Source organism: Tamandua tetradactyla, chromosome 17 (assembly GCF_023851605.1).
Source record: "Tamandua tetradactyla isolate mTamTet1 chromosome 17, mTamTet1.pri, whole genome shotgun sequence".
NCBI classification, from domain to species: Eukaryota; Metazoa; Chordata; class Mammalia; order Pilosa; family Myrmecophagidae; genus Tamandua; species Tamandua tetradactyla.
In genome coordinates, this window is record NC_135343.1 from 66,673,399 (window position 1) to 66,699,235 (window position 25,837).

The 25,837-nt window shown below is 45.0% G+C and overlaps 1 protein-coding gene across 7 annotated transcripts in view; it reads right to left on the reverse strand.

The window, feature by feature from the left end:
* LOC143661352 (uncharacterized) overlaps nt 1-25,837 on the reverse strand; it is a 151,984-nt gene that overhangs the window by 53,873 nt on the left and 72,274 nt on the right. The window contains exon 2 of one of the 7 annotated variants that reach the window (XR_013164518.1): nt 14,872-15,073. The exons of the other annotated variants lie outside the window; for them this stretch is intronic. The gene's annotated coding sequence lies outside the window, so the exon portion shown is untranslated. The remainder of the gene's footprint in view (nt 1-14,871; nt 15,074-25,837) is intronic. 7 annotated transcript variants of the gene reach the window in all.

The window sequence follows — 25,837 nt, forward strand, 5'->3', positions numbered from 1 at the left end:
TCAATTTAGCGAGGCTTATATGGATGACAGTAACTTGGGACTAAACAATAACAGCGAATCAGAAAATGGAAATCCTCTATTCTATCAATTGACAGTTGATAGCAACAAATTCGTTGATATTGTGAACTTAAGTATTTCCTCTAAAAAGGTGGAAATAGAAAAGCAAGAAATATTCAAGAAACTAGGTGAACAAGAGTACATGAATGAAGAGATTACAGGGCAAATAAAAGGGCTCCAAAATGAGGAGGCATCATTGCGGTCTGCAAATTCAAAGCTGGAAAATGAAATTGTGAGACTTCAGATGAAATTTCAAATACTTCCTGAGATCCATCGAAATCACATGATGCAACTTGAGAAATATTCAACTGAGGAAGACTCTTCTTGTTCAGAAATGGAAAAGAAACTTTATGACGTACATGGAAACATGAAGTTCGCATATGAGAAGCGTAACCTCTACAAGAAGATGGCACAAGATATGGACAAAGAATTGGAAGAAACAACTACTTTCTACTATAATCAGATTAAATACTATAAGAAGAAAGCTGAAGAAAAGTCTCTGGAAATACTGGTCACTAAGAGAAAGCTCAGCGAGCTAAGAAAGAAAAATGATTACAGCAGGATAATATAGGCGAAAGTAGAGTTAAATCTCCATTTACTCCCAGGTGGTTCACTTGCTCCTGTTGCTCCAACTGCATCCTTCAGGGACCTAAATGTAAAATCATACTTCATAGCCACTAAAACCTGACCCAACCTACAGCGGACATCAGCCTGGACTCTGGCTCTTTAAAAGTAACTATAACTGTTTTCATTTTAGTTTAACTGCTGTCATTTAACTGATGCTACATTTGATGTTCTTAATGAACTTTACTTTTATAGTTTCTAGGATAGTATTTCATATAAATGTATATATATTTAGTATAGACATTTTGAACAATACCATTTCATTGAATCCTCTAGAATTCGATACCGTCCCACTATTGTATTTCAGTTCAAACAAAGTTTAGCAGTTGTTTTGTTTATGGTAGTCTTAGTTTCATGTTTATTTTTTGTTTTTTTTTTTGGAAAACAAAACCCTTTCACTTAATTAAATATTCTAAATTTACCTTTAAAATGCTTTCTTCTTTCAACTGCCGCATCTTGAGCGTCCATTACATGTCACACAATATTCTAATACTGGGGTCACATCAGTGGGCAAGGCGGATGACCTAACTCTAAGGGAGTTTAAATTATTTTCTTTCTGAATATAACTCAAAACTGAACAAAAGCCCACAAGAAAATCAAGCACTGTTAATGCTCACTTTCACAATGAAGAATTCTAAGCTTTACAGAAATACATCACATGTCCAGATCAGGGATGTGGCCGTAAAGAAACCCAACCAGGCTGATGAATACCTTGTCAAATGATCTGTCCCCAATAGCAGATCCACCCAAAACAACTGATCATTGTTGAATGTGAAATAACACAAATTCAGAAATAAACATCCCCACTTTACAAAGTTTTCTCCTCCAAGTATCTATTTTCCAGAGAAGACCCCCAGATAAGACTGTGTTTTTTATGTCTAGGAATTCACTCCAGAGTAAGGCTGAGACATTTTCCATGCCCATAGCAGGGCATGCTCACCTGAAAGCCCCTAAGTCCCAGACTTCTGCTGCCTCAGGCGAGGTTGGGCAGAGGCACTTCAGGCATCTATCCTGCCTAACATACATGTTATCAGTCACAACTCCTTCAAATCCTGGAATCTCTTACGTAGAGTGTTGCAAAGGCCAGAATCACAAAACCCAAGAAGGAAAGGGTCCCCTCCCCTTCACATTGACTGGATCCAGGCTGTATCCAGAGGTTGGACTGTGTGCCTTGTCGTCAACCCTGAAAGGCCTAGCATCACACAGTGAACGATTTGGATGCAAGATACAAAAATCGGGATGGTGGGAATTTACCTTGGGGGAAAGTGGCCTGGCCATGAGGCTGTCCCAGCTGGGTTTCCAGAGCTCAGAGACAGCAGATTCCATAAGTCAAGCACCCTCTCACATTCCTAACATGGGAATGGAGGAAATGGGCAATCTGCCTATCAAGACTGTGGGTTCTCTTTGTGACTCACCTACCAGAATTTCCTCCGCCCCACCAGAGTGAATTCCTTCCCTCCAAATACTAACTTCTAAACAGTAAACGCTTAGAGTGTTATGTTTGGGAGGTATGTTCATATATGCATATCCAGTGGTTACTTAAATGGGTGAGGTCCATGGTATAATAAGTGCTGCCCTGGTAGATGTACAATCATTGGTGGCAGACTCGGTGCTCTGCCCAAGTACCTTCTGTGGTTCAAGATGAGACTAATAAAAGGAGAATAAAGGAAATGAGAACTGGATGCACAAGAGCCATTCCTGCAGAGCACTTCAGTTGCTGGGCGGCCTGAGGCTGGCAGCCAGATCACCGCATCCCACACTGATTGACACAGGAGTGTTTGGCCATGGTCAGCTATCCAGCCCTGAGCTCCCTACAGACACCACCCTTCACAAGACACCTTATTTCCTAGCTTTTCCTTCTTTGGTCACCCCACTCCCTGGATCCATCCCATATAACCAGGTGTCTGAAGTCTGTGCAGTGACCACTGAACTTGGACCCTACTGGGGTCCCTCCATGGGTACAGACCCCTGTAGTCCCAGTCACAATACATAAGACCTGAATTGTAGGATGCTGACAGCCACATATGAAATCTCTGCACCCCAAACCTCCTTCTGTCAAATTGCCCTTTCCTTCCAGCTGTCTGCTGGTGGTGGAACAGCGGGTGTGCAGGGACCCACACATACAAAAAGAAAAAAAATAAAAACTGCCAAAAGCAGGAGGATTTCAAAGCACATTTTAAAGGCTCATTAGATGACTTATTAACAAACATAACTAAGGAATCTATGCTCTCACCTAGAGATGATATCAATATCTGAATTTCAGCCCTTATGTGAATGTGAAACTATTGTTTCAGTTGGCTTAAAGCTACCAAAATGCACTATACCAAGAATGGATTGGCTTTTACAAAAGGGATTTATTAGGCACAAATTTAGTTTGTAAAATGTCCAAACTAAGGAATCAACTAGAGGATAACTTCACCGAAGACAGGCCAATGGTGTCCGGAACACCTCCATTATCTGGGAAGGCATGTGGCTGGTGTCTTATGGTTCTTTGTTTCAGGCTGCATTGCTTTCAACTTCTGATTCCAGTATTCCCTATGAGCATCTGTGGGTCCTCTCTTGTTCCTCCATGACTCTTCTCTGAGTTCTTTGTGTTCAGCAGGACCGCTCTTAGCATCTCTGGGGAGTTTCTGACCCTCTGTGCCCTTCACTTGGGTTTATTTGTCTGTGGTTTTTACCTGCTCAGGTTTCAAATGGATGTTTTTCATAAAGGGCTCCAAGATGGGATCAAGACCCACCTTGAATTGAGTGGCGTAATCTCCATGGAAACATTCTAATCAAAAGATCTTACCCAAAATAGACCTGCACCAACAAGACTGGATTAAAAGAACATGGCTTTTCTGAGATACATAACGATTTCAAATCAACACAACTATCCCTGAAACAGTATGGCAAAAATTCTTGTCTCTTGTTCCCTTACTCACTTTACAATCTGCAATGCTATACACTTAAAATTTTCTGACATTTTGATAGATCATGGTACCTCTGTTTTTTTTTTTTTATCCCCAGAAGGCCTAGTTTCAAGCAAGAAATGATAGTCATTTTTGCACTCAGGAATTTGAAAGCATTAAAAGGAGTATTATAATATCTAATAAAGGATGGGGTGTTTACACATATCTATTTCATCTGAGGAGATAATTTATCATCAAGGCTGAGAACTGAAGAATACCAAGTTGGTCAGACAAAGTGCTAAGAATAGAGCATTCCTGGAAGCAGTCATAGGAAGGGCAAATGTCCATAAGGGTCAAAGCACTTCATCAGTTCAAGGAATAGAAAGGTGGTGGGCATGCAATTGGAGAGTTATTCAGAAGGCACATGGAGCTTTGGTAGGACTCAATAAATGTGGGTTTTATTCACAGAAAGGGTCTGGGGGAATGCGATTTTCATAATATTGGGGCAGGGCAGAAGCAGCAGGATGAGCAAGGCATGTTTGTGGGGAAGTTTACACCTACTTACATCCAACCCATGACAGCGGGAAATATATGGACAGCTAAGATGATGTCCCTAAGGAATTTACTGAGTCTATCTTAAATATTGTGCCTTTGGGAAATTTACTGATTGATGAACAAGAGACTAGATTAAGAAAAACACTGCTTGGCTTATGCAGTTGGCATTGACTATGCCACTTCTCATCCTGCCGCCTAATAAGCATGTCCAATTTCCTCAGATGTCACTTGCTCCCTCACTTTGGTCATCCTTGACACATAAGCATGCTAACCTGTCTCTCTTAAGTCTAATTCAACACAAAGAGAACAGCTTCTCTGAAGGTCCCCACTGCTCTAAGAACTTCCCTTGATCCCTCCTTCTCTGAGCTAAGGCTTCTTAGAAGAGTCATGTGCATTACCTGTCCAGACTCCTTGATCTTTGATTCGACCCACACTGATCTTATCACACACAGGCCAGCCACTCCACTGAAATTATTCTCCTAAGATTACCAATAAGGTAAGTTCTCAAATGCCATGTTCCTTAATCATTCTTCATCTTTTCTTTCTGACTTAGCAGCTCCATTTACATATTTGATTATAGTTTTCATCCACTACCAATTTGACTTCCCCATATCATCATTTTGCTTTCCTCTAACTCCCTGTTTCTTCCTTCACTGTGTCTTTGTTCTCGGTTGTACATATGGATGTTACCCATGGTTCCATCTCCTGTCCACTTCCCTCTCACTCTGCACACTCTCTCTGAGTGACAACACCAAAACCTATGACTTCAACACAATCAATATGTCAGTGACCCCAAACTCTGTTCATCAAGTCCACAACACTCTCCTGAGACCCACATCTAAATTTCCAATTGGGTGCTGATGGGGTCCTTAAAGTAAAGCTCTTCCCCCAAAGTTTTGCTCACCCTTCCTTGTTAGAATGAATGGCACCACCATCTGCCCAATTTTCTAAGTCAGAAGCTGGAAGGTCTCCATGATACTTCCCACTCTATCAGCCTTCAGTGCAATTAGCCAGGGAAAGGCCTCACTTCTACTTGCTAGGTTTTCTTAATTTCACCCCTCCTCCCAATTCCTGTCATAGACTGACTCCATGAGTACCTCACTTATAACATGAATCATGGCCATAAACTTATCACAAATTCCTCTCCCTCTTACCTGGCTGCTCTCCAATTCATCCCCTACAATCTTGCTGGCATAGTCGTAAAATGCAAATGAGGCCCTATAGCTCCCTTATCTAAAATATTTCAGTGGTTCACACAGTCTGCACAATAAAGTTCAAATTCCTCAGCATTTCACATCAGCAGTCTCATGCACTGGCCGTAATCTACATCTTCAGTCTCAACTCCCACCAACTCCTCAGAACTACCTTAACACTGTGTCCCATGAGCATTCTGAGGAGCAGTTCCTCAAGATAATTCTTCTAATTAATAAAATGCTTATAAAGTAAGTTTTCAAAAAGGAGGAAATAAATTTAAACACTGTAAAAACCCTTGAGAATATCCAATAAAAGAATAAAGACAGAAAAGGTTCAGTACCAAACACCTGTTTTTCACTGAACACCTATTAATATGTCTAGGAACTCAATTTGGAAACTATACTGAAAGTATTTGGCACAGCTTATAATAATACTGAAAGTATGCGATACTCTCTTGCTTCTACATCTCTGGCTGGGATCTCCTTAATTCATTCTTGTCTTCATCCAATAATACTCACTATTCACCAACTGTATAGTAGAAACTAATACACGGTTGATATATATAAGGCTGGATGTTCAGAGGGAGAACATGCTCTAGGTGAACCAAACTAGGTAATAAATGATTAAAACAGCCAGGCTTGAAGCTGTCTTCTCAGCAGCAAAACAGCGTAAGGAACCGAGTTGGAGGAGATCAGGAGACAGTAACCTTCCTCTTCTTCTTCTCTAGGTAGGTATCAGTTTTTACATCATGTACATTATGGTTTAGTGGTGAATTATGTCTATAATCACAATGGTCATATTTTCCTGATGTACTGAATCTTTTATTATTATTAAATGCCCCTTTTTGTCAGTCATAATATTTCTTGCCGTAAATGCTACGTTGAAAATAATATAACTACTCAAGTTTTCCAGTGTTTACCATTCAAACTGTTTATCATTTTCTATCATTTTCTTTTAAACCTATTTTTGTCTCTGAATATAAGGTGTATCTCTCTGAGACAGTACATATTGGATCTAATAAATTCATTCAGTCTGGCAATCTCTATGATTGGAATGATCAGGCAATTCACATTGAATGCAGTTATTAGCATGTCTGGATGAATATTTCCAATATTGGGGTTTGTTTTGTATGTCTTCTTTCTTTCTGGTTCTTCATTTCCATTCGATTGCCAACATTGGTGTTAGATATTTTTAGTGTAATGTTTATATTGATTTGTTCATTTAATTTTCTTTTATACTTTAGGATTTGCCATTGAAAGATTAGAATACATATCTCAATTTAACACACTCTACATATCAATGCATATTTAATTTCAGAAATATATAGAATCTTTGTCCCAATGTAGTTCCATGTTTTCCCCTTTTATTTATATTGCTGTCATAGATTATCACCATGTATGATATAAATCCACCATGTAATTTATAAATATTGTGTTATACAATCGCATGCCTTTAGAAGAAATTAAGACAAGAAATGAAAAAAGGATTTATCTACACAGCCCTTTTATATTAACCCACATGATTATCATTTCTGGTGTTCTTCATTTCTCCCTGTGTATCTTAATCCCTGTCTATTTTTTTACAGTCTGAAGAGCTAAATGTAACATTTTTGGGAAGACATATGTGTGGTACACTGAATTATAAATCCACAGAACAGACCTGTTCTTATACTTTGCTCTTTTTCCTGTGAGTCTGAAGGTGTATGATCAGTTGAAGTGTGGAAATTTTATGAACAGGATTTCTAAGATGCTATTTAGGTTTCACCCGAATGAATCAGGGCGGACCTGAATCTGCGTGGGTGGAGCTTTACAACCATTAGAAATTCGGCAACAGTCAGAGGGAGATGGTCACAGGAGAATTCTAGGACATCACCATGAGATGGAAGATTGCCACTATGAGAATGCCGAACCTCCAGGATGAAGCACTGCATGACTGACATCTTGACTTCTGACCTCTAGCCTTCAAAACATAGTAAGAAGAAGAAAACTGGGTGAGTCTCTTCTAGGCAGGATAGAGTTGGATCATACTTTTTTATCCATTCTGCTAATCTGTAACCTTTGATTGCAAAATTTAATCCATTAACATGCCATGTTGTTACTGTAATGACAGTACTTATTTCAAACATTTCATCCTTTGGCTGTTATATCGTATCCTATCTTTGTCTCTTTTACCTTTTTCATTACCTTCATTGATAATCTGTATTTCTAAACTCTCCTGTGAGACTCTCCTGACTTTTCTTTGCAACATGCAGGACTCCCTTTAGTATTTCTTGTTGGGCAGTTCTCTCAGTTTCTGTTCATCTGTGAATGTCTTAAACTCTCTCTCAACTATTTTTTTTAAGACCTAGCCATCGTCCCTTAGGAATTTCTATCAGAAAACTCTGTTGTCCTAATTCCACCCACAGCTTCTACCACAGCCATCCTTGGCATAGCTGACACATTTAAAAACAGATGCCTCTCAATAGGAATCTTCTCATAATTATGTGAACATAAGTTTCAATATAGAGAATCCAATTATCTTTATGATCAGTAAATCACCCATGCAAGTCAAAAGCCAGTCTCTGAAGGTACTTTAGCTTTCCCTATGCAAGAGATGGACACCATGAGAAAAGGTCTTTCTATAGCTAGGTTTTAAGTGGTGGTTTTGTCAGCATTTTTTAAATTGATATCTATTACATAGTCACATACCATGTCATCATCCAAAGTGCACAAACAATGCTTCACAATATCATCATTTAGCTGTGCATTTCTTATCATAATAAACATTATTTGTGAAAACTTACATTTATAAAAAAAGCAATCAAATTTCAAAGCACACTACAACTATTAGTTGCACAACAGATTTCAGGGTTTGGTATGGGTTACAATTCCACAATTTCAGATTTTTACTGCTACTTGCTTCAAGACAATGGACACTAAAGGAAACATCAAAATAATGATCTACCAATCATATTCATTTGTTAAACTCTACACTCTCTGTATAACTCCACCATCACCTTCGATCTTTATTCCACTCTTGAGTAGTATTACGGCTATGCCCATTCTAACTTCTTCATGTTGGAAGGGGCTGTTGATAATATGGGACAGGGGGATGGAAATAGTTGATGTTATAGAGAGGCTGGCCCCTCTGTATTTCAGGAATTATTTGGTCTAGTGACCCATCTGAAGATAGTAGGTTTCTGTAACTAACCCTACTGCATGGGGTCCTTGTAGAATCTTATATAATGCCCTAAATGTTCTTTAGGATTGGCAGGAATGGTTTTGGTTGGGGTTGGCAAACCATGATAGTAACAATGTCTAACTGAAGCTTCCATGAGAGTAGCCTCCACTGTAGCCTCTTAACTCCATTTGAAATCTCTCAGCCACAGATACCTTGATACACTTCTATTACTCCTCACTTGTAATGTTGGGCTTAGAGAGAGAGGCCACATCTGAGCAACGAAAGAGTTCTTCTGGATGTAATTCATAAGCTTATCTACAGGCAGGCTAAGCTTCTTCACTAAATAAATAAGCGTCACAAGAGCAAGCCTCAAGATCAAGGGCTTGCGTACTGACTTCGAAGTCCCTAATGTTAGATACAGCATCAGGGGTTTCCACAGTAGTAAAGTTTAATCATCCGTTTTTTTTCCTCCCATCCCTGAAGGGACTTTGCCAATACTTTTTGATTATCTGCTTACTATACTCTGGGATGTATCCAGGCATTACTTTAAGATATACAGAATTAAAGGTCCTCATTCTTATTCCTGTGTTTGACCTGTTTATCCATCCAGACAGGTTGAGTTAGATTATGTGCTACAGAAAATTCAGGTTCTGGACAAAAAAAAATTTCTTCTTTTGGTCTCATAGTGTAGGTGAAGTTTTAAAGTATAGACAATGTCTTCCTTACCCCTGTATTCTAAATTACCTTAATCCTGACCTGATCAGTTCCATTCTTATCTCTAAATACCAGATTATGCATATATAAATCAGTCTGTCAAAATCCAGAAATAACATTTACCACTCCAGACTAAATGTGACTCCTATAAGAGCTTACAATCTAGGCCTCAACTTTCTTACAAGTATTTTCTAAGTGAGACCATATGATATTTGCCCTTTTGTTTCTGGCTTATTTTGCCTCACCATATGTACCACAGATTCATTCACAACACTGCATGCTTCAGAACTTTGGTCCTTTCTTTAGCAGCACAATATTTAATCATATGTATACACCATTGTTCGCTGATCTACTTTACAGTCAATGCATCCTTCAGCCATCTCCATCCACTTGGCATCAGGTATAATGTCCAAAATCAACCATCCATCATCACTCTCAGTTTTAGATAATTTCACTGTGACCAAGAGAAAAATGCCTTGTTTCTAAATACTTTCTTCCATTGAGTTGCCTACCTCTACACCTTTCTGACAGTCTTTTGAGGCCCCAAAGCATTTGATTTTGAGGAGTTCCCATTGATCTATTTCTTTTTGTCACTTATGCTTTGGGTGTAAAGTTCAGTTTCTATTACTACATCTTGAAGATGTTACCCTACACTCACTTCTAGGAGTTTTATGGTATCAGTTCATTGGTTCTCTTTTTTCTTTTTGTTACATGGGTAGGCACTGGGAATCAATCCCAGGCTTCTGGCATATGGTATTGGTTCTTATATTTAGGTGTTTGATCCACATGGAGTAAATTTTTCTATAGGGTGTAAGGTAAGGGCCCCCATTCATTCTTTTGGCTATTGATATCCATTTTGTCTGTGTCCGTTTATTGAAAAGACAATTTTGGCTCAGGTCAGTGGATTTGGCGGCCTTGTCAAAGATCAGTTGACTCTAGGTTTGGTAGTCTATTTCTGCACTCTCGACTCAACTTCATTGGTCAATTCTTTAATTTTGTGTCACTACCATGCTGTTTTGTCCACTATGGCTTTGTAATAAAATTTTAAATCAGGAAATGTTTATCTTCCCACTTCAGTCTTCTTTTTTAGGATACTTTTAGTTACTTGGGGTCTCTTTCCCTTACAGACATATTTAGTAATTAGCTTTTCCAAGTCTCCAAAGTAGATTCTTGAAATTTTGATTGGTACTGCATTGAATATGTAGATCGATTTGGGTAGAATTGACATATTAACTACATTCCATGCTCTTGAAATGAGCATGGAATGCATTTCCACATATTTAGATCTTCTTTGAATTATTTTAACAATGTTATGTAGTTTTCTTTGTGAAGGAACTTTACATCCCTAGTTAAGTTCATTCCGAGGTACCCTATTTTTTAGTTTTTATTTTGAGTGGAATTTTTTCCTTGGCTCCTCAGTTAGGTCATTACTTGTGCATACAAACATTACTGACTTTTGCACCTTAATTTTATATCCTGCTACCTTGCTGAATTTGTTTAACTCAAGAAACTCTGTTGTAGATTTCTCAGGATTCATGTCATCTGTAAATAATGAGTTTTACTTTTTCCTTCCCAATTTGGATGTCTTTTATTTCTTTATCCTGATGACTGCTCTAGCTGAAACTTCTAGTACAGTGTTGAATAATAGTGGTGACAGAGGGCATAAGATCATTCCCAATCTTAGAAGGAAAGCTTTCAGTTTCTCAGAATCAAGTACAATGCTGGCTATTAGTTTCTCATATATGTCCTTCATCATATTGAGGAAGTTACCTTTGATTCCTACCTTTTGAAGAGTTTTCTTCACAAAAGGATATTGAATTTTGTCAAATCCTTTTTGAGTAGATCATGTGGTTTTTTTACTATTGATTTTTTAATGTGCTGTATTAATTGATTTTTGTGTGTGTTAAACCATACTTGCATTCCTGGTATAAACCCCACTTGGTCCTGGTATATAATTCTTTTAATGTATCACTGGATTCGACTTCCTAGTATTTTGTTGAGAATTTTTGCATCTATGTTCATTAGGGAGATTGGTCTGTAGTTTTCCTTTTTTATAGCATTTTTACCCAGTTTTGGTTTTAAAGTGATGGTAGCTTCATAAAATCAGTTAGGTAGTGTTTGTTTTCCAATTTCCTCAATTTTTTGGAAAACATTGCGCAGGATTGCTGAGAGTTCTTTTTGGAGTATTTGATAAAATTTCCCTGTGAAGCCATCTAGCCTTAGGCTTTTCTTTGTAGGAATATTTTTTATGACTAGTTGAATCTTCTGTGAATGATTTCTTGAGAGCTTCTACTTCTTCATGAGACAGTGAGGCTTTTTTGTGTCTTTCCTGGAACTTGTCCATTTCATCTAAGTTGTCTATTTTGTTGGTATATAGTTGTTCAGTATATTCTTTTAGGATTTTGTTTTATTTCTTCAGGGTCTGTGGTATGAATCCCTTGTCATTTTTTATTTGCATCCTTTCTTTTTTTTGTCAGCCTTGCTAGTGGCCCATTAATTTTATGATTTTCTCAGAAAATCACTTTTGGTTTGACTGATTTTTTTCTACTGTTCTTTTGTTCGCCCATTCATTTAACTCTGCTTTATCTTTGTTATTTCTCTTCTCTTACTTGCCTTAAGGTTAGTTTGCTGTTCCTTCTCAAGTTCCTCAAGGTGAACAGTTAATGAATTTATTTTTGTTCTTTCTTCTTTCTCATTATGGATATTTAGGGCAAAAAATTTCCTCCTCAGCACTGCCGTTGCCACATCCCAGAAGTTCTGATTTGATGTATTCTCATTTCATTTGTCTGCAGATGGCTACCCATTTCTCAATGGATTTCTTCTTTGATACCCTGGTTGTTTCAGGGTGTGTAATTTAATCTCCATATATTTGTGAAAGTTCACATTCTTTGGTGGTTACTGGTTTCCAGATTCATTCCACTGTCACCAGAAAAAGCGATTTGAATAATTTCAATGTTTCTAAATTTATAACGACCTTTTTTTGTGCCCCAGTATATGATCTATCTTGGAGAATGTTCCATGAGCACTAGAGAAGAATGTATATCCCTACATTTTGAAGTATAATGACCTATATGTGTCTATTATGTGTAATTCATTTATCAAACTGTTTAAGCTCTCTATTTCTTTGTTTCATCCTCTGTCTAGTTGTCCTATCTATAGAGAAGAGTTGTATACTGAAGGCCCCTACTATTATCATCTCTTGTCTGTTGCCTTTGTGACTGTAAGCTGTTATACCCTTCAACTGGCCATTTTCTTATGAGGCCCCAAAGATAAGGAAAGCATGCAGTAACTAGCCTCAATGCCTTACATTTGTAAATCACCCGCCAGGGTCTGCCACTGAAAGATAGATAGTTCTACCTCTTTTCCTTTCAATTTATGGTAACATGTTAACAATGTTTAACAATGTTTTCTTTTCTGCTTTGAACTTCTGCCTTGAATTTATTATCTGAAATGACCTCATCTTCCCCTGCTAGAAACATTAAAAACCTTGAATCGTCTTTGTTCAGGGAGGGAGATTTTGGGCCACTAAAATGCCACAATGTCTGTTCTCCTGCTACATGTGTAGTGTAATAAACTCTTTCTCTCTTTGAAACCCCAATGTCTCAGGAATTGGTTACTGAGTGTGTGGGGTAGAAGAATCCACGGCCTTTTCCTGGTAATAATATCGATTGTTCGCCACTCATCTCTAGAGTCAATGCAATCTCAATAAAAATCCAACCAAGATATTCTGCAGATACTGATAAGTTGAATTCAGCCCTAGATTTGTATTCAAATTGCTTGAGAACAATGTTGATGAAATCACTTTTCATGATACTAATAACTTAAAAAATATTTTATAATTAAAGTTGCATAAATTAAGTCCATGCCACCTTACACACATAAAAATGGAAATGAATACAGCCTACCTATAGAACCATGAAAATACAGTAAAGTGAGCATAAGCCTTTCAACAAATGGTGATGGACGTGTTGGACGACCATATTAAAAAAACAGACAGAAACTATAGATGTAACACAAATTGAGTTTTACACAAAGATTCATACAGAATAGTTTTTAGATATTTGTGAAAGATGCAAACTTGTAAACATTTTAGAAGACACCAGAAGGAAAAATCTAGGTGACCTTAGGTTTGTTAATGAGTTTTTATGTATAATACATAAAGAGAATCATGAAAGGAAAAAGTGGTACTGGGATTTCATTAAAATTTTTTAAATTCTACTCAAGTGGAAGGCAGCGCTAAGAGTAGAATGTTGGCACTGGAAATCGGATGAGGTCACTTCAGATAAGTGTGGCCCAGGATGGGTCTTAATCCTATTACCAAGGGCTACATAGCGAATGTCACAGGAAGAGTAGGCCCTAGGGAACAGCCAGGAGCTGGGACTCAAAAGAACTCAGAAAAGAAAGGAAAAACCACCACGTGCATTACCAGGTGTAATGGCAGGTTCTCGTGTCAACTTGGCCAGGTGATGACACCTAGGGATTAGGTCAGGCAAGCACTGGCCTAACCGTTACTGCAAGGTCATTTCATGGCTGACTGATAAATGAGAAGGCTGGTTTATTAAGGCATCAGTCAGTTGACTGCAGCTGTGGCTGATTACACATATGATAAACTAAGAGCATGTCTCCCACAAAGGAGAAAATTCGATCAGTTAGATGTGATCCAATCAGTTGAGGACCTTTAAGGAGTAGTAGGATTTTCACTTCTTCAGCCAGCAAGTCCCTACTGTGCACTTCATCAAGACCCTTCCTCAGAGTTGGAGCCTGCAGCCTGCCCTATGGTTTTAGGGCTCTAGCATTCCCATAGGTGTGTGAGATACTTCTATAAATCTTAAATTTGTAGGTATCTCCTGTTGGTTTTGCTTCTCTGGAGAACCCTGACTACTACACCAGGTGACCAAGGAGCCCAGGATCCTGAACCACAGCAGCCAGCCCTGACCACCACAGTCTTCTTTGAAAAAGCATCACCTTAGTAAAGCCTTCATTTTGACTTCTCTGGTCTCAAAACTACAAGCCAATAAACATTTGTATCAACCAGCTCATAGCATGGTCTGTGCATTAGCAATGAGTACATGAAAACACCACTTCTTTTGTCACTCCATGCTGCATTTTAAATATTTTTTCTGGCCTCTGTGTAGTTCATTAAGTCTACCTTTAGCTCCACGAGTTTCTAGCTAGTGCCTTGGGCCAGCACACAATGTCAGAAAAGCCTCATTTACAAAATGGAGGCTTTATCTCGAATCCTCCCTCCAGGAAGGTCTAAATGCAATAATAAATACAAAACGCAACGTTAAATTCGATCTACTCAATAAAATACAGTCCTACACCATTCCTCATATTTGGTTAGTCCCGAATCTCAACTTCTAGCAAAAACCTGTCTTCTAAGCTTTAAAACCCACAAATTACTGACCACCCAATCAAAGCCATCCCTAAATCAACACATCCAGAACCGAACATTCCCTCCACTACTTCCACCCTGGTTCACACCTACTTCCTTACTCGGGTCCCTTTCTCAGCATGGTTGGGGCAGAGTGGTGCTGAAGGAAAGTTCTGTGGTGAGGGTACCAAGTTCAAGTCCCTCACCTGCCTCCTCCTGGCTAGAAGACTTTGTTATTAAGTTACAAGTGTACAGTTCTAAGGCCATAAAAATGTCCAAACTAAGGCACTCAGAGGTTTATACCTTGACTCAAAATGGCTGCATCCTCTTCTGGCTTCTGGTTTCAAATGGTGCTCTCAGCCCCTGGAGATCCTTCTGGTTCTGGCCTGCTCAGTATCTCATGGGAAGGCACGTGGCAATGTCAGCAGGGCTCTGCATCTCCAAATGTCTGTGTCCATGTTGGCTCTCCAAATATCTGCATCTGCTTCTTACAGCATGCTTCTCCCTAAAGGACTCCAGGTAAACTAGTCAAGACCCACCTTGAATGGGAAGGGTCATATCTCCAAAGAAGACCACACCCACGATTGGGTGTGTCACATCTCCATGGAAACAACCTAATCAAAAGATCCCACCCTACAATATTGAATCAGGATTAAAGAACATGGCTGCCCCCACAAGACTAGATCAATCTTTAAGAGAACATGACTATTTAGGGGTAAATAACAATTTTAAAATGAACACAGACCTCAGCCAAGTCACGTAACCTCTGTACATCCCAGTTTTGCCATCTGTCAAATCGGCAAGACAGCACTACCATCCACTCCACCAAACTGTTTTTGAGTTCTAAATGGGATATAGGTAAAGCAGGTAGGAGAATACCTTAAGAGTCATGTAATGAATATTCTAATTAGACAATGTTATTGTCTAATTACTTCCTCTCAGAGCTGTAACCCTTACCATGCTGGAAAAAGAACAGAATGTGGCTGCAAGTGTGTTCTTGGCTGATGTTAAAATTGAAACGGCCATGGCTGGGAGGAGTGTGCCAGTCAAGTATGGTTTTCTACATCCAATGTGCCATGGAGGCAGAAGCTGCCTTGAAAACACTCCCCAGGTGTGTCTCCATAGCCCTTCAGGGCCAGGGCCAGGGCCAGGTCCCTCCAGTCCCAACAGAACGGAGAGGCCCATCACAGAGGTGACCTCTGCACCTCTTGTCTTGGGGACAGCCAGCCACTTCAGGCTCATCATCTGAAAGACCTTTTCTTCATTACTTCTCTTCTGAGGCCAAATCACGAAGACTCCCTATAGGAGAAGATTTCCAAAGAAAGCCATCTCCCCTTCATGGCCTTGTTGCAAAGTAGACCTTACTGACAAAGGTCAGGGAGAAATGACATCCATCCAGCCAACCCCTATGTTGGCTTGGTTCCTGCCCCCCAGGCGCTGCTAACCACATGAGTAGCGATTATTTCCCAGTAAAAAAGTCACTGCCAAGAAATCAGTGTTTCCGAAGACCAAGAAGTAGCAAAGAATTGCATAGGTGGGGGGCAGGGTTACAAAACAGGCTGGAGAAGGAGACAGGAAGAGACAGGTTCGATGAGAAAGCAAGTAGGGTAGGAGCAGTTTCAGAGCAAGGCCGAGAACATGTGTGGATGCCCACTGGAAGGGGGCTTGGCCCTCGGGGGTGGGGGTGGGCATGGCATTTCATGCAAAGTTGGTCACACAGGAAGGGAAAATGTTTCCAGAAAGGGGAGATAGGATCACAAATAAATTCTCATGACAGAAAACAAGACGTTTAACTGCAACTACTAAATGACATCAAAACCAACACAAAACCAAAACCCCTACGTGTTACTCCAGTCACACAGTTCTAAAATTCAATTCCAGAACCACATTTCATTTTTATTACTAAAGAGAATGAATGGGTAGGTGACCATTTTGTTCTGTTTTTACAGAACGTAGCAGTGTTGCTCTGTGGACCTTGCTCTCTGCACCATGGGGAGACCCTCAACCCCTCGGCCGCCCTCACACTGCTCTGCAGACCTCAGGGAAGGTGCGGAAAGCACTCGGCACCGTTCTCGCTGTTCCCTCAAAGAAGCACCAGACTAAACAGGGGAGAGTCCCTATGGCTGCTCCCAGATGAAAATCACCATGTGTCACAATGTACAGAACCCCAGCCCTGCCCTGGAAAAGGGGCTTGTAGGTACGTGCCAAGGGGAGAACAGGGCCGCCCCCAAGATGAGACGGTTCACAGAAAATTTCCACTCTTACGAAGGCATCACTTCACGAGAGGCTTTGATAAAAACTGAACAGACTCGTCATGAATAAAGCAGAGGTGGAGAGTTGGGGTCAAGGGCCCAAACTACACAAGGCTGGTCGGGCCTGCAGGTCCTGTCTTTCCCCACCAAGGGACCTCTGAAGGAGAAGTGGCTTTTGTAAGAAGCATGGTGCAACCTCTTCACCTTGCTGGAAAGATCTCGGCTAACAGTCCTCAGTGGGCCAGCCCTGCGTGACTCAAAAGGGGGGCTTTCACTTGTCCAGCAACACCAGAGGGCACCCATACAACCCCTGGAGACTTTGCTTCCTGCATCGCAGCTCCCAATATCTTGCCATCTGGGCAGTGAGAAATGAGGGGGCCCCAAGTCTCCGAGGACAGGTCACCCCCGCTGGGTCCTGGGAAGCACATCTGGGCACGCCCCTGCATTGCCCGGAAGGAGGCCCCGCCCCACTCGGGCATCCTCCTCTCATCTGGATTGGCCCTGCCCATTTTAACCTCCACAATTTCTCCCAGGACGGCGGGGATGCCTCACTAGAACAGACCCTTGAGAAGGCAGCAGATGGGAGGCGGCTGGCTCTCCACTCTGTTCGTATAGTTTTGAGTGATCTTTTTTGAGACTTTTGACTGTTTGATGCCTAAACAGGGGCACAGGGGCACTCATGGTAGACCCTGAGTGCGAAGGACAAAGAGGTCACACAAGCTCAAGCTGGGAACACCCACAGGTGAGCAAACCTGCTTGGCTGGACAAATAGATGTTCCAACCAGACAGCAGGCCATGAGAAGTGGGTGAGACTTTCAGAACCCAGGTCTGTGACCTCTGACATTTGTCCAGCCATGCTGCCCATTCCTCCCTGAGCCGGAGGGCAGGCATGCCACCCAATGTGCACCCAGGCAGGGGCAGGACCCTCGGCAGTCAGCGGCACAGGGATGGTGGGTAGGCACCTCACAGCCGCCATTTGGCTGGGCTATGGTTTGCATCTCTGGCTGTGCCCACCCCTATGGCAAGAGTGGCATTTGCTGTGGGGCCCTTTGCCTGGAAGCACAACCCTTCCATCTCCTAGGACCATTGCTCTTTAGCTTCTAGAAGCAGCACCCAGGGTGCTTGGCTTCTGCGACCACTGGACGGGGTCAACCAAGGGCCTAAGTGAGCTTCTCCTCCCTGCTCGGGGGTGGGGGAGTCTGGCACTCAGACACAACACAGTTCTGTGGGGAACATGTGCCCTGTGTGAGATGCATGTCAAGGGAAAGACACAGAGACAGAGTGTTTACTGCTAAGAATGACAAAACCAGGAAGGCAGCCTGCAGCGTGGGGAAGGCATGCGCCTCTGTCAAGTTTTCTCCTTTCACCTGCTAAAGGTCTATGTGGTAAATGAAAGCTCTGCTGCACCCTCCACTGAAAACACAGCCTCCCAGTCTACAGCCACCAGCAGCTTTCAAAGCTACATGTCTGGCATCTCTGGCAGCACCTACTTGGAATGGGAGCCCCAGAGGTGCCAAGGGAGGCCTTCACTGTGGGCAGGGAGTCAGAGCCCCAGGATGGACATGCTCAGCCGAGCAGCCACTGGCCCTGCCCTCCTGGACCTGGCTGAACAGAGCACCCCTGGAGCACAGTAAAGGGCGCCTCGGCGGGGGTGTGGGGGTGCTGGGTGGGGCAAGGAGGTGCCTGGTGGGGCGGGACAGGGGCTGTGGATGGCTGTGCCTACATCCTACATGCTGCGGCTCATTGTTGTGCCACGGGACAAGGTTGAGCTGATGCCATGGATGCGATGGGAAGGCCCACCCAGGCCTGTCCAGGGTCATAGACCAGGAGCGGTCCAGGAGGGTGAGGAAGAGGTCACGGGACAGTGCCACTCAGCAACTGCAGCATCTTGTGATGCAACCACAGGATGCCAGAGACCCCGGGTCCAGGGGTCCTGCTTGCCCGTGGCCCCCAAGGAGCAGGCCCAGTCCCGGCCCTGCCTCCGCACACCCATATCCACGAGCAGCAACAATGAGGAAGCATATACCCTGGCTGTGGGGGCCCAGGGCCCAAGCACCCCGAGACCTCTGTTGGGTCCTCCAGATGCCTTATTATTTGTGGAGCAATGGTGGGTTCAGGAGCAAGGAGCCCATTGTCTCAGGGCCCCACAAAGGGGAAGAGGAACTCACGCACACTTTTGGGTGAGCAGGTCAGAACAGTCGACTGACGGCCCAAGCTTCTGACATCTACAGAGCTTTCCAGAAAAGCAAACCTGGGACTGAGAATGCCTTTATCTCTTCAAGAGCAGGGTCTTCTCACCACCTGCCTCCCTCCAATTTGGGGAGCAAAAGCACAAGTTTTAGTAGTTAAAAGAAATCAAAATGAAAGACAAAGCCCATGTGGCCCCCACACGTACACACTGTGCGAACAGCTGTCAAGGGAAACATGCGAGCGCCTTCTTATGGAACTGCTAAGGGACGTGACTCTTTTCCTAAACTCGAGACATTTTAAAAGCAAGTGACCCCATGCACCCATCTTCCTCAACACAGGATCTCCCAACTGAGGGCAGGTCACAGCCCAGCACGCAGAGCCCACAGGCAGCAGGTGCCGCGGAGTCTCGGAGCACAGGATGCACGTTCCCTGGCAGGTGCCCCTCCCCACACTGGACGCGGCCATTGCTCCAAACAGAAGAGGGCTGCCCCCACTGGCTCGCATAAGCTGAAAGTGAAAGAATCTTCAAATGAAGAAACAGAAGTAGTGCCTGGCCTTGGGGTCAGGAAGAGCTCCAGGAGCCGTAATGGTCCTTGGTTGGTGTGACTGAATGGAGCCCCAGAGTTGACCGTGAGGGGAGGAGGGCAGCATGGGCAGCCTTCCCCAGGACCTGGACTAATCAGCTGCTGCTATGAGGTGCCATGTGGCTGGAACGGCTGCCTGGGCTCATGCTCACAATTCAGAAGCGTCTATTTTAGGACATCCACATGCTAGAAAATGGAGAGGTGGCAGATCTGACATGAGGCCAGAGGCCATGGCTCCGCCTGGATATTCCTGGGACTCGAGCGCAGACAGAGCCTGCAGCCCAGCCCTGGGGGGTAGGCAGCCATGCGCACCCCATGCCCAGACCAGGGACAGGCCTGGTGCTCAGAGCACGCAGGCAGAACTGTCACCTCTAGGGCCGCCACAGACACGGCATGAATTAAACAACAGAGTTTAAACATGCAGAGGTTTCCTTCTCAGGCTGACAAAGAGGAACAGGTACCATAGTAAGAAAAGTACTTGGATCTTAAGTAAACTTCTATCCAGGACTGGGAGCATCTGACTGACACACTGAAGGGATAAGTGAAGGTGGCCAAAGCACAGACAGGGCACCCTGTAGTGCAGTGCCAGTCCCGGCTGTGGCATGAGCCTCAATGCCGTGCGCAAACCTGACCTTGGGGATGCAGGGCTGGTGGGTGGCTCTGCAGGTGCATTCACCAATTTTTTATGCCTGTCCCTCTAAATGTGACCCTGCTCTGAGCCTCCACCCTCAGACAACTTCATAATGCAGAAGAAGGAGGCCCCCGATAGTGAGAAATCGCAAAGTCTGAGGGGATGGACAGAGGGGAGCGAGGCCCAGGCCTGGTTGCGCCACACGGGGGCCGAGAGCAGATGTGTGCGGGAACCAATTCCTGAACTCAAAGGAAAAGCCTGCAAAAGAAATGGGCCTGAAAATTGCCATACGCAGTGGTTCAGAATCAAAGCACCTGGAGGTGGCAGGCCCGTCAGGGATATATCTCAGCAGAGGATCCACATGGCACTAGGAAGCCCCAGCACACTCCTGTCCACGTGCCCCCATGCACAGCTCAAACCCGACTCAGAAGCTGAGGATCTCACGGCTGCTTACAAAATGGCTCTGTCCGTCGGCCTGAGTCTATCATGCCTGACGGCTTTGCTCATTTATAGAAACCTGTGCCACTATCAGCAAGGTGTCCTGAAAAGGGGGGGAAAAAATAAGCGCAAATCCATGCCAGGAAACCAGCAAGGGGTGTGGGGGGCTCTCACCATGCACGTGCTAGACTGAAGGGAGAGGATCCACCCAGGGGCTCCCCAGAGAGCAAAAGGCACAGGCCTCTGATAGCCAGAGCCACTGGCATGAAGGCTGCCCAAGGCTTCCAGTGCAAGAATACAGGATGGGCCCCTGCACCCTGCCTGTGCCCCCAGTTTACAGGGAGTTCCTGGCTGCTTGCAGAACAAGGTGGGTGACTGGGAAGCCCATGTCAACCATCTCCCACCCTCCTGAAAGCTGCCTGGACTCTCCACACGAATGACCTACAGTGCAGGGTTCAGTGGGTCATCTAACCACAGCCACAGCCCGGAGGCTCAACTCATCTTCTCCTAGCCTGGCCAGCATTCACCCTGCTCTACTCTGGCCCATGTGAGACAGCTTCCCCTTAGCACACATGCTCTCACTGTCACTCAGTCTTGAAATGGGCTGCTCATGTGGCTAACAGGCCTTAGTTTAATCACATCAGCTTGTAGATTAAAATGAGCACCCAAGAACCCAGTCACCGATGCTTATTCTGGGTATAGTGCCTCTGGGAGCAGATCCGGAGTCCTGGCACTGTGCTGGGAGAGGGACTACATGGAGGTGGATGGCACTGTGTCAGCCCAACAGAGACTGCATCTTCCCAAAGGGGACTGCGCAGAGGTGGACACTGCTGCATTCCCGACTTAGATCTGAAATCCTGAGGTTTCCTGGCTCTGCCCTCCTCCCCAGGACACTGCTACAATATCAAAGAAACCTGATGTTTATGCTGTAAATGCTGGGACCTGAGCCTTAGAAAATGCAAGATGGCTTTTCTGAAACACTGACCACAGGCCCACTAGGTAGAAACTCACCTCTGATCTTAGAATACTATAATGTTTGAATAACTCTAGCCATAAAAGTGTCTAAAAATAAAAACGTGTACAACTGAAAGCGCCATATAACACTTCTCACGCAGCACTGATTAAAGAGATGATTCGAAAGGATTTTGAAAAGATGTTTTTTAAAGAAAGGCCTGAGTCCTTTCCAAGAGTTTTCCTTAAAACCAGTTACTGGAAAATTACCTTTCAAATTAAATTTTTTCAAAGGACTCTAGAAAATAGAATTCACTATAGAGAACAAAGATGATGATGTGTGCTGTGAATACTTCTCCAGTAATGTTCACTATAGAAATAAATCTGTGTTTCATATAGAATACTATCAAATCAACATAATGATCTTACTGTAGAAGTATTTGCTGAAACAGCTGTTCCTGTGCTGGATTTGTTCGTTTATGCTGGACTCACAGGTTGTGCTGCCCAGAACTGCCTCCAGGAACTAAGAAGCATGCCTCAGGAACGCCAAGTCCCACTGATCCATCAGAGAACACAGCAGTGCGCTGAGATGCTGCCACCCCAGAGCACTAAAAATCCAAACAACAAACTCCGCCCCATGGACCTCCAGCACTCAGACTTGATCTGAGTCTTGGGAGCACAGGCCCCAAGCGGGCGTCGTCCCTAGTAACCACCATCCACAGATGTCCCTGCAGACACATTCATGCAGCAGACTGCAGGTACCAATAGCAGGCCCCCATTCTGGCAGCTCTGAAACAGGGCTCCGGTGCTGGGTCTGCGGGACAGCTCCCCGCGGACGGTGCCACACTGGACCCTCCATCAGCCCCAGTGCAGGGGTGGGCACCAGGAGGTTGTGCTGGCCCTGAGATGTGCGTGGCAGTGGTGGCCCCCTGGCGCCATGATTCATGAGCTCCCCACAGGTGTGGGACGAGACATGGACACCCAAGGAGATGGCTGCAGAGATGCTGCAGCCAAGAACAGCCAGCGCAGTCCAACCCTGCCATCTGCCATGCTGTTTCGGACGGAACTGGCATGGTGGCATGGAATGGTCAGGGTCCCTGCGCTCCCATGGCCTGGCCTTCAGCATCCTTCCCCATCACATGGAAGTGCCCGTGCAGGTGCTGCATCAGGCAAGTTCGCTCTGAGGCCCCAGGCCACCCCCCGGTGGAGCAGGTGGGGGGCATGGGAGAAGGGGGTGTGGCAGTGGCAAGAGGAAAGCCAGGATGGAGATTGGTTTTCACAGACCAGCTGGGGTCGCGACCCAGCAATGTGCATCCTCACAGCTCTGCGAAGCTGACGCTGCAGCTGGCACCTAGCTGGTGAAATGAAGGTCCGGCATGGCTGGTGACTCCCAGACCCGAAGATCAGCACACCCTCTGCAGCACCAACTCAAGGGAAGGTGCCTCATTGGGGCTGGGGGTGAGGGCAGAGGCCACATGGGGTCTTCCCAAAGGGACACAGGGAGCCTGGCCCCAGCTGCACACGCAAGCACCAAAGCAGAGTCAGATCCAACACCTTTACCCAACCAGGATTGTTCCAAAGATGCAAACCCACCGTGAGGATTTTGTGTGGGTTTCAGGGTAGGGAGGATGGATAGACGTAGGAAAGGAGGGTCACTAACAGACACTAACCAAAAGAACCAAGAGATGGGATGGGGCCCTTTCTGGGTTTCCACTGGATATCACCCAAGGCTTGCAGGAGGGAGGCTGGAATGAACTGCCCTCAGTTAGCCGTCTACCTGCTGCTCCTCTCAGGGACTCGGACCTGCTCTCCCTCAGAGCCCTTTCTGGTGTGCCTCAGGCCCTGGAGAAGGGAAACCTACTTGTGGCTGCTGAGAAGGGTCCCGACTCTGGGTCTGAAACAGCCTGCGTCAGCACAAGCAGGCCTGGGGGACAAGGGTCAGCTGTCCCTGAGCCTGAGGGGCGAGGATGCACAGTCCATGGAAAGCGCCGTTATGAGGGGCTGGTTATGTCAGCACCCAGGAGGCCTGCCCCCTCCTTGTCTCACATTGTCAACTGCTCATCTAGAAAAACAACAGGCAATAAAGGTCCTTCCATCTCATGTCGAGGCTGTTCTGTGCCCCAGCCCTGAAAAGATGAACATGGGGATAATAGAGCGGTGACGGCATGCAGGCACCATGTGCCTGGGGTGCCCAAGGCCAGCCTGCCCTGTCCCACCATGGAGGACTCCATGGAATGTTGTAAAAGAGAGCCCTGGCTCCTCCTCGGAGCATGCTGTCCAGGCATCTGGCTGGATCCTGTGCCGTCCGTGCTTTTCCTTTAGCCTGGGCCCCCTCGATGGCCTTCACGAGGACACCACCCGGTCCCCCCGGCCAGCCTGCCCAGTCCCAGGCTGGTGTGAGGAACAGGCTCTCCCAGCACATGCGACTTCCAAGGCACAGCCTCAGGTTCTGAAGCTCAGTGCAGGCAGAGGCCAGCATCCCCGGGACGGCTGCTCAGCACAGCCCCAGGATCCGCTCCATGCCCACCACCCACAAGCTTAGGCCACCCTAAGGCACAGAGGGAGCAATTCAAAAGCAAGGATGAACTGCTAAAACATACAGAAAAAGGCATTAAGATTAGTGAACATCACGCAGATGCTCAATGAGGAGTAGATCAAAACCTCCGGTTTCTGGAACAAGTCCCACGACAGATGAGGGAAAAAAATCCAGAAACCTTTAGGATTCCATTTTGATAAAAATGGAATCATTATTTTTACACAAAGCCAGCAGCTGGAAACACTGGCTAATGTTTATAAAGTGAACTGAACTGCCTGGAAGAAAAACCCTTTAAATCTACAATTCAAAATTGTCATTATAATTAAATATATAATACAATGATTTATGTGTGTTCAGTGTCACCGGCCTGCAGGGAAATAAACCAATTAGAGCAGCGTGTTAATAAAACAGGTAATTAAAAAATAAAAGACAAGCTAAAAACTCTGTTGTTTTTTAACCGAAGATTCTTAAAAACCAAGCAAACAAGGACATTGTGTGGCGAACGCGTCCCAAGGACCGACCCTCCAGCACCCTGACCTGCAGGCTTCAGGACAAAACGGTCTGGGGCAGGAGCTCAGACAGGAGAGGGGGCCCTGCCCACTGCAGAGAGGCTGCAGTTGGGAGGAGGCTGCCCCAGCAAGTGCGGCCTGGCTGAGGTCCAGACAGGAGGCCACCCACCAGGCCCCAATTTAAAATGAAACCCTCAGAATCTGGGTAATCTTCCTCCCTCCCTGTTGCCCTTCCTCTATGCCTGTTGGTCCTCTCCCATGTGACACCACCACCCTCCCCTGCCCCTGCTGACACCCTCCCCCGCCCCTGCTGACACCCTCCCCCGGGGCACCACTACCCTGTCCCTGTTGACCCCTCCCCCAGGACACCATCCTCCCCTGTCCCTGCTAAACCCCTATCCTGGGGTGCCGCCCTCTCTGCCACATCCCAGCTGCCCATTTCTTCCTAGGATCCAGCCCTGACGTATGGGGCCTGTCTCCTGATAGGCATGGTCTGCGCTTAGTATGTACATGTCAGCACCTGGCAACTGGTTTGAAAAGGCAGCCACCAGCTCCCCAAATTGCATCCAGAACGGGAACTGTCAGGCAGGACCGGGCAGATGGTGAGTAGAGGATGGGCCGGGGGGAGACGGCGAACCTGGCACCACCGTCACTCCCTGTCACCCGAGCACAGCTGAGTACCCCAGCTACCAGTTGACAGCACTCAAGGCATAAAGGACACCCATGGGAGTGCAGCAGCAGGCGGCACCCAGAGCCCAGGTGGACACCCATCCAGGGGTGCTGCATCCTCTCAGGCAGAGCAGGAGCATCATGTTTAATTTCTGTACATTTTCACTACAGCCCACACGGTGCCAAATCTGACCTGTGCACTGCCATCACAGGGCCGCATGGAAGGAGGCACACCTGTCCGTGTGCATCGTAACAGTGACCCATGCTGATTCTGTGGGGAAGGGCCTGCTGGGGGGCATGGGACAACATTCACTGGACAAAACCATGCACCCAAGGCTTCCCGAGGCATCCGGTTTCCAGGGTGGTACTGGTCTGTGATCTCCAGGACACTACTGGGTGCCTGGCATTGGACAGAGCACCCGGGGCAGGGACATGGGGTGCCGTGAAGACCCGAACCTCAGTGCCCTGCCAGGCAAGGCCCCCAGGACCACAGTCCCTGGAGCATACCA